The 9,648-nt window shown below is 46.9% G+C and overlaps 1 long non-coding RNA gene across 2 annotated transcripts; it reads right to left on the reverse strand.

Moving 5' to 3' along the window:
• Nucleotides 1-478: 478 nt before the first annotated feature.
• On the reverse strand, nucleotides 479-6,164 carry LOC146890616 (uncharacterized). Of its 2 annotated transcripts, none has more exons than XR_015736154.1 (3): nucleotides 6,035-6,164; nucleotides 5,385-5,527; nucleotides 479-5,060 (listed from the first exon to the last, which is right to left on the reverse strand). It is a non-coding gene; the product is annotated as an uncharacterized LOC146890616 (long non-coding RNA). The 2 variants fall into 2 exon arrangements; XR_015736153.1 differs by lacking the exon at nucleotides 6,035-6,164 and adding an exon at nucleotides 5,739-6,024.
• Between the last annotated feature and the right edge of the window lie 3,484 nt (nucleotides 6,165-9,648).

A 9,648-nucleotide genomic window follows, 5' to 3' on the forward strand; every position in this document is an offset into this window, starting at 1 on the left:
AGTCATCCTGAGCAGGCAGGCACAAACAGAGACTGTTTCCCCACTACCAGCTGAACCCTTGTCTTGAAGAAATGCAAAGTAGCCATCATAAGCTTTATTCTTCTGACCAGTCAAAGTCCCAAGGCCATAAAGGTGTTATAATAATACCACTTTTGATATGAAACACTTAAGAATATCTTTTGGTATTATGCTTATGATCTTTCTCCCCAATTTTCAGTAAGTACTTAATTTTCCTGCGAGGGAGAAAAATAAAATTTATTCTTTGCTTTTTTGTGTTATTTTTGCCTTTGCTTATGATTCTGTTTTGAAAGAAAGAGAAGCTAATTCCCAGGTGACTCTCCGTAGTGACTACCATTCCACAGCTGTGTATCATGCAGGAGAACTGTCAGAGAAATAGAGAAATATACTTAATAGCACATTTTTTCAGGCTAAATTTATTTTATGGCATGTGATTTTTTAAAAAGGAAGTCAGAATGACTTGATGTAATAAAAACATTTTAATCTTGTATTTATCCATTAGTTCAAGTATTTATTAAGTGTGTTCAACAGGCCAGCCCAGGAGCTAAAACCTCTGGGTTAAGATGATTAAGTTCATTTCTGTAACTGCTGTGAAATTCTACTTTGAAGAATTCATACAAAAACAAACAAACAGTAACACCAAAAGGGGAAGGACCATCACTGATACACACAGCAAATACAGCGGAAACCCTGTTAGGGAGAAAAGCATTAACCAAGGTTTTAAAAGCAAGGCACTCTAGTATCAAGGTTCTTCCAGACTAAAGAGGCACCAATAAGAGGAGAAAGAGTTGACCTTTTCTTGGAAAGATGGCTCGGCTCATTTCGTACTCAACTATACTAACTCAATGCCTATAGAGTAATCTATATTTACAAATTAATTCATAAACCAGACCCTGGCGTAGCTAAAGGATGCAGTTTTCTTAGCAAAATTGTCCTTCCATGTCATTAATGGATGATAAACTTGAGTGCCTACCGCCAACACACTGTATTTATTGTCTACTAAATCTTCTCCATTTAACAACGAGTTAATAATGAGTTTAAAAGGTATTCCCTGATAACTATTCATTATAAATAGTCTGTCTTTCCATGTAGAATCACAGGGCATGTGTTCAACACTTGTATGAAGTGCAATGAAAACTGCTTCATGTTAAAAGATGGTTCGGTAGTCAAAATCCTTCATAGACCCTTTACAGTGCTTTAGCAAAACTGAATCTGCCCCACACCTGTGCTCCACACCAAAGGTCAAAGACACCAGAAGTGTGGTAGGAGAAGCAGGCTGCATCCCACTGCCCGGCTAGCTTAGCCCCCGAAACAACAACACAGAAATTGTATTAATTAAATTACGGTCTGGCCCGTTATATCTAGTCTCTTCTTTGACAACTCTCACATCTTGATCTAACCCATTTCTACCAATCTGTGCAGAGTGTGGCTTACCGGGAAGATTCTAACCTATGTCCGTCTCAGGCAGGAGATTCAAGGCATCTGCCTGTCTCTGCTTTCTTCTTCCCAGAATTCTTCTGTTCTGTCTTCCCCGCCTACCTGAGTTCACCCTATCAACTAGGCCAAGGCAGTTTCTTTAATAACCAATGAAAGCAACACAAATACAGAAGGGCCTCCTACACCACAGAAGCCCTGTTTGCTAAATTCAACAGTACAAAATAATGGGCTGGGAACACAAGGTCCAACCTAAAGGATATGGTGTCTCATCACCAACCTGCTTCATGGCTCCAATATGTGGCCAATGAGAGAAGCTTGCGTTGCTTTAATTGAGGTAATAGAACCATATTTTCTACTACAAACTTTGGGCAAATTCAAATATTGTTTCATGTGAATTTGGCAGACCAGATGCCAAAGGAAAAAAGTTATTTCTGTGAGTGAAGACCAGCCTGAGAGCTCTTGATGACTACGTCAGAGGCTGTGTTTCAAGGTCATGTTCTAGTGCTGTGAATTATTGGAGATCAAGTAATTTGCTAGTTGCAAAGTGACTTAGGAAGATTTTAGGTGCCTAGACCTCAGAGTCTTCTCAGGTACCACCAAGCCTTTAGCTTGTTCTACGAGGTCCATGAGGTCCATCTGGCCGCTTGCTCCTTATTCTCATTGAGACTAACTCCTTGGGAAGACCTGTGGATGGATGGCTTTTCAATGGGTGGGTTGGTTGCTCTAGTGTCTAAGTTTTAGCTGTCAACATCCTTTCTACTAGCTTCTTAGCTGCTGGGATCCCTTAAGTAGGAGAAGTGGCAGACCTGCAGCAGGTCAGTACTACCATGGTGGTTGGGTCCTCATGCAGGTCTTCATGGTTAAAGCAGAAAGACTAAGTCCAGAGAATGCCTTCAAATTAGAGTTATGTCTACGTTATCCAGAGAAAATTCCACACCTGCCTGACTCAGGGTTTCCCTTCTGTGTGCTTGAAAGATTTCCATGTCAAAAGAGAAAGTGGGCTTTGGTGACATCTGCTCCCCATCAGAGGGAGGTGGGAACAGCTGCCATCCAGTCTCTTAGCTCCAGGCTGGATCTCAGGACAAGAGAGAGCAGACAGCCTTCAAAACATCCTCCAGAGAGGGCAAGCATCACCTAGCATGGCCACAGGCATGTGGCAGAGGTTGGCATGAGGGGGAGTGGAACACCAGAGAGGAGGACTGCTTGCCCTGACTCAGATACTGGTCAAGAGACTGTTTATTACTAGCGTAGTCCAGTTCTGGTGGCCCAAGTATATCCTTCCTAACCCCAAAGAGAATCTAGAAGTTCCTGCCACTTTTAAATGCTTGCTAAGGACACAGGAAAGGGGAGAGACTGAGGGAAGGAGATCAATACAGCCAGCTTCATGTCATCATCCCACGCATGGACCAGACCAGCTGTGTTAAGACTACCAAATCGCCAAGCCACGCTGGGCAATTGGCTGCTCAGGGCACCACAGGCAGCCACAACTCGGATTTCTTCTGCTACTCCAGATTTTCTTGCTGCCAAAGCGAGTTATTCACCATCCCTCCCTCCCCTGACAGCCGCTCAGCCACAGGGCAGAGTGGGGATGGTCACATATCCCGCGGCTTCATGGCTTTCCAGAGATGCATTTGGAGCAAGAAGCCCTGGTGTGGCTTGGTTTTGCCAGCCACCGTTTCCTAAGGGGCTCAAATGACAGGACTTCTGAGAAGAGCATGGAGGGAAGAGGGGGAGAGGAGAAGAGGGGAGGCGGGGAGGGAAGAGGGGAGAAGAGCTGAACATACAAACACTGCTCGGCTTACAGGCTGAGCCCTGCAGAAGCAAACAAATGCTGGTGACACCTGCATGGTCCGTCCCCAGCAAAGCTTGGCACTCACTAAGCAGGGAGAGCTATATTGATGAGTTCTAGAGATCTGCAGGGTTTTGATTGTTTCTAGTGCATCCCGCTTAGTGTGAAGGTTCAGCAACATGAAAAACCTTGACTATAACTTACCAGAAAAGTGGGCTAGAGACAGTCTCCGAGATTTACTAGCGTTTCTACATTGTATGACTTCCTTGCTTTCTTTCACTATTAATCTGTAGTCTTCATGAGGCTTTAAAACAAAAGGAGAGCTGAAATAAGGCTGCCCCTCCTCATCTTCCCCTGCAGGCAGCTATTATGTTTTGGCATCTTTGGGTTGGGGGAGTGTGTCTTTATTGTGTGCTCTAGATATCAACATACGTAAGAATAAGAGAGGGGTTTTGCTTATCGGACAATTATAAAAGTTACACTCACAGAATGTTTTTTTTATAGAAACTGAGCTACACAGTGATTTATAAAGCATCCTCAGATTTTCCTTATGATCATGCCAAAGACGCTAATTTGGGGGACGTTTACTTGATTTTCTTGTACTATCTGGAGCCGTACATTCATAATTGACGAACTTCTTACGATAATGAAGACAGGACGGCGTAATTCATGCGAGCCTGCTGCCTTAGTCTTTTTGAAGTGTGAAATTCATGTGGCAGTCAAGAGGCTGTACCATCCTAGGGCAACTCTAGATTGTTCCAGAAAGATGTGCCCTAAGGTCTTTAAATCATTAACACTCGTAGAGCTGGGCAGGATTCTCTTATTGCCAAGCCTTTACAAAGCCCAGCCTTGCATTCAGTGGCTTATCGTCTTAGGGAACTCATACTGTGGGTATGGACTCTCTAATTTGAATTCACAGTCTCTGCGAGTTCCACGGCAAACTTTGGAAAAATATGAGAAAGGTTCAGGCTTTTTCTCTGTTTACCCGATTGCTAGATTTGTTCTTATGAACGTTAGTAGTACAAATGTCTTTGATTCTGGCCAGGACAGATTAAGTACTGATTGGTGGCGTCAAGTTCCTTCGCAGTGGAAGGTGGGAGCCAAGGGCTCGCCTGCAGTCTGTTCCCTCTGCCAGCTGTGGGAGCCCGGTCCGCGGCAACTCTGGGCAGGCCTGGGGACTCTCAACCGAACCGGTGGCTCCAGACTGGTCCCAGGGAACTCCTGGGCGCTGCTCTTTAAGCAGCCAAGAGAACCGGTCCTCTCCAAGGCGCAGGACCCACGCCTCCCTAGGAAGCAGCTCAGTAAAGTCCCGGGTTTGGTGTTTCGAAAGTCGAACAACAGGAGCTCCGTGCAGTTAAAAGGCTCCTAGAGTGGGCTTTCTGTTGCCAGGGGTGAGGATGAGGGCGGGGCGGGGCCTGGGGCTGGCGATCTCCCCCCCTCCCCACATGTCCTCCTCCCTGTTGAATTTTGGCGAAAACTTACAAAGTGGCAGTGTCGTGAAGGGCGGTAAACTTTAACGCTCCCACTGCAAACCAAGTTGTGGCAGGGGCAGTGTTGGGCTGCTAATCTAAGGGAAGAAAGGAGAAACAGAAGGGGTGGTGCTGGCGGTGGACGTTTTAGAGGTCTGCCGAGTGTGCCCCCTGACAGTGGGTACGGGCTGGATGGAGGTCCAGGTACTTGAACCCGGGGGCGTACACTTGTTCTAAACAGAGCAGAGCTGGGGCTTGTGAGGAAGCCTGAGTATTCATGGGCAGCCTTCCCACAGCTGGAGTCCGAAGGTCGTTTGTGCTTTTAGGTCTCCGACAAGAGGACACTTCTGGAAGGAAAGAAGGCAGGTCATTTTCGAAAGGCTCTGTGCAGGACTGGCCGCCTGCCGGGGGTGGCAATCCTTAATTACACCCTTCTGTCTAGGAATCCACCTTCCCAGGCAGTGTCTTGCACTCCCACCTCCTCGGGTGACTCAGCTGACCCGAAATGCCCACCCTATGGAAGATCAAGAAAAGTAGTTTTCTAAAAAGGTTAGAGGTTTGATTACACGGAGAAGTGTTTCCACTTAAGTCCAAGGCAATTACCCGCCCCTTCCTCCAGGTCTTCCTCCCAGTCACCCGGAGAAGAAAAGGACAGACTCCCACGAACGTACCCCTCACTTTGTTGGTGCGTGTGAATTTCAAATGGCGCTGTAAGTTCATTAGTGTTTGCAATCAGCGGCCGGCAGACCCCTCATCAGAGCCGAAAGCCGGCAAGAGCCATTCATCAGCATGAAGTGTTATTCATGGATGACCCCTAAATCACGGCGAGAGTAGTAGATACACTGATTGGTCACAGCATGGGAGCCTCGGTGCTTTCCCCGTACACAGCGTGGCTGGGAGGAGGGATGGAGGGAGGGGCGGCGGCGTGGACGTGGTTTAGTCCGGCAAATCCCATTTGACAGCGAAAAAAAGCAGAAAACCGGGAATCTCATTTTTTGAATAAAGGAGAAGAAGAAATAAAGTACCTGTCATCTTGACAAGTGGCGTAGCGGAGGAGTCAAGGATTATAAATGATCACAGCCAGGTCCAGCTCGCCCTGTGATTGGGCTCTCCCGCGATCCGCACCAGGGAAGCGCATGGTAGGCTCCGCTCCTCTCTCTTGCACACACACACACACACACACACACACACACACACACACACACACCACACGTGTACGCGCCTGGTCTCGAGCACACTAGCCCAGAACGTCCCCCGCCCTTGCCCACAATTACGGTCCTGGATGCTGCTCCCTGGCACAGCGCCCTGCTCGCTTGCTCACCTTTCCCTTCTGTCCTTCCTTCCTCGCCTCCTCCATCCTCCCACTCCCCGGGCCGAGAAGCGAGGACTCGGCCCGGTGGTGGAGGCTGGAGGGGCCCGGCGGGAAGCGCAAGGGGGAGCGCGCGGGGGAGAAAAAGAAAGTGAACTCATTGGCGCCCGCGCGCTTCCCTCCCCTCGCCGTGTCCCTGGGCCGCCGGGCCGTGGGCAGCGGAGGAAGTTGTAACACTTGCATCTCCCCCCTCCCTCCTCTCTCCTCCACTGGCCCCCTCCCCCGCGCCCGGCGCCTTTGAATTTGGCCGGGCGAGCGCTGGGGCGGACGCGGCGGCGGTGGTCTGGGAGCGAGCGGGCGGCGCGGGCGAGCGGAGCGCGGTAAGTGCGGCGCCGTGCGCCCTCTTTCTTTTCTGGGGTCCTAGCGCCCGGGCCTCGGGCTAGCGGGCGGGGAGAGAGCGGGGACGCGCGTTTCCCTCCTCGAACCGCTGCTCCGAGCAGCCGCTGCGAGTTGGCCAGCCCTGCAGGCGGCAGAGCATCCCAGCTCGCAGACTCTCGGCGCTCAGGCGTCCGGGTTCCGGCCTCGGGTCCCCGCCCCTCCCTCGCGTCTGCCACCCCAGAATGCGGGCTCAGGTGGGAACTTTGGCGGTGCCTCCCACCTGGCAGCTAGGCAGGGTTTCGGGAACTCTGGACTCCCCGGGTTTCCCCAACAAGGTAGTTCCCCGGGAGCCTGTAGGGACAGAGAGTATAGATGACCTCGCTGTCTCTTGGGATGCTACCCAGTTTGGGAACACAATCTCTGGTGCTCTGGGAAGGTGTCTGGAGGGTTCCGGTGGGACTTCCCAAGAGCTGGAAGCCTTGGGATGTCAGCATTTGCCCGGGAAGTGAAGAGGAGGCTTCCCCAACTGCCAGACGGCCAAGTTGCCAAGGAGTGAAAGAACTAGGGGCTGTGAGTGCTTGTTGGGAGAGGTAATCTCGGCTGAAACTTGATCTGGAAACTGTGGGTGGGACTGGAAGTAAGCAAAACGTACCCTGACCAGGGCATTAAAAAAAGAAAATTACAGATGGACGAGCCTGCTACTCGCTTCAAGTCACTATCGTGTTTTACAACTGATGAAAGAGGGTTTCAGATGTTTCAGGTTGGGGCAAACGATGTGTGATCTTTACTGAGCCTTTTCTACATACAATCCAAATTCCCTTCGTGTTACCTCTCCTGTAGAACAGTTGTAGAGGTTAACTTGTTAATTATTATCATGGAGAAACAGTGGCAAGTGATTCCATCGGGTAATAATACAGCGAGTGTGCTTGTTTTCCGGAAGCCCTTATGATTCAAAGCTAGAGAAAAGTTCTCAGGACTTTGGAGTAGAAGAAATGGAAATGAGATCCTGAGAACTACCCGGGAGCTTTTTCCAGGGCCCCAGGCAGCGGAGCTACCAGAGGCCAGGACTCTCCCACAATAATACTGTTACTTCTTATCTTCTGGCCATGCTATTTGTCAAACTTTTGTAGACTGACAGAAGCCAGTGGGTGGTCTTTCACTAGAAAAAGCAATGTGTGCAGGCATTACCGTGCTCCTCCGTGGTCAGGTAAGAGAGAGAGAGAGAGAGAGAGAGAGGAGAGAGAGAGAGAGAGAGAGAGAGAGAGAGAACTGGCTATGGAAATCTTGAAAAAGGACCCCTTAAAGTAGAATTACAGCTTAACCCAACAGATTTGATTTCCTCTATCTTTAAAATACGATACATAACCCCAAACCTACTTGAAAAAAAATATTTGTAGTCTTTCTAGAATTAGGAACAGAGTTTAGAATTAGCAATAGCTGTATAATTATAATTTATTATAAATTGTAATGTTAAAACCTATTTTAAGCATAGCTCAATAGTCTTACCTTGTGTGTTTCAGTGGGTACTTTTAGGACCCAAAACTTCGGGTTTGCATTTCTTAGTACGTGAAGTTCTTGGAGGAGCCTTGGAAGTTTCGATTTTTGATTCTAAATTCAGAGCAAATATTTAATTCTTTATGTAAGAGTAAGAGGTTAGTTCGGTAATAAGACTTGCTAATCCCACTTTAAAATGTCATGGCATTCACAAATTATTCCTAAATTCTTCAAAGCTAGGGGGTTTATAATGACATTAGTTATTCTAATGTATATTTCAGTACTGTGTGCTTCTTTCTCCTGTTGTATTTTCCTTAACACTCTTACCTTTTCCAATGAGGATTTTACTACTTTTCCTTGAAGCAGTACTGCTTTAGCTGCAAGAAATGTTTTATATTAAATACCTTTAAAATAATATATGAGACTATTAAAATTAATTCTTTTGAATGAGGCAGTGATATTAGCTTACATACACTGAACAGGTTTTGGGAAATGTAGTTTGGCTGAAGCTATGCCAGTATTCGTGGATTTGAGAAATGATGAGACTCCCATGTCAGTCACATTAAAATTAGCACTCCATAGTCAAGAAGATTGACTCTAGTGAGCATTACTTCACTATTTTTTTTAAAAGTAGACTCGTGGAGAGTTATTTTTCTATAATGGAATTGTGTGGTGCAGCTGTATTTTCTAGAAATGAATGAAAGAGATGAAGTATGGAGGCTTTTCTTACTCTGTCTTGTAGGAGTCTTTTGGTTTGAGAAAGGAACCTGCTGTCTTAGGGTGAAGACAAAGGAGGATAAGGATGCTTACCTTTGAATAGAAACAAAGCTTCCAAATAAAGCCAAAAGTTTCACATTTATTTGAAAGGGAGACCGCTAGACAGTAGTGATCCAGTTAGTTAGCTGCAGCTAATCTTTCTTTTAGCCTTGCTTCCGAGGACTAAAAGTAATGCCTGTCTTTGTAAAGAGTCAAGCAAATCAGAGACCAGCGAAAAACTGAGTGGCTATCAGTGTGAACGGACGAGCTGAATCAGTAGTGGGCCGTAGGTACGAAGATGGTGCTTCTACCACAGCTGTAAGGGTGCATTTGGGAATCCTGGGGTTCATCTTACCTGCAATGAAGAGACTGGAAATAAATCCAGAGTGGGAACATATCCTCTATAAAAGTGACACCCAGCCAACTTCCTTCGCTTATAAATAGTGGTTGTTTTAATCTAGGAGCGCCGCCTCTTTACTCAACTTTATTTCCTTCCTTAGCTTTTGGTTTGCTGGGTGGTAGCAGAATATCATGGAGGTGCTGTTTGGGTGTGGAGCAGGGTGAACTATCTGCCTCTTTGTTGAAGCTGAGCTCCGAGGACCTGTTAAGCACCCTGCCTTCCATGTAGCTCCTCTCCTCAGTATGTCTTCTGACAGTTGGATGTCCGTTTCAGCTCCGAGAACATACTTTTCTTTACATAAGTTGAAAATGTAATGACTTGCAGCTATACTTTTTACTATGATCTGCAATTGGTTATAGCTCCTTTGGGTTTTCAGTTGAAGTCTGTGTTCATATTTGCCTTACGAAGTGGGCTGTGGAAGTCCGGAGACGAATTTAACTCACACAGGCAGAAGGAAGCGTGGCCCTGCAGAGGTACTCCAATAACACAGTGTTATTTCAAAGGCTCATCAACCAAGTTTGAAAAATTATTTTTTGTAAGCTTCTTTTAGATCACATTTGAAACCTAATTTTAGAGATACCAGCTGTTTTAAGAGTCC

The sequence above is a fragment of the Myodes glareolus genome, chromosome 23, assembly GCF_982192425.1.
Source record: "Myodes glareolus chromosome 23, mMyoGla1.1, whole genome shotgun sequence".
NCBI classification, from domain to species: domain Eukaryota; kingdom Metazoa; phylum Chordata; class Mammalia; order Rodentia; family Cricetidae; genus Myodes; species Myodes glareolus.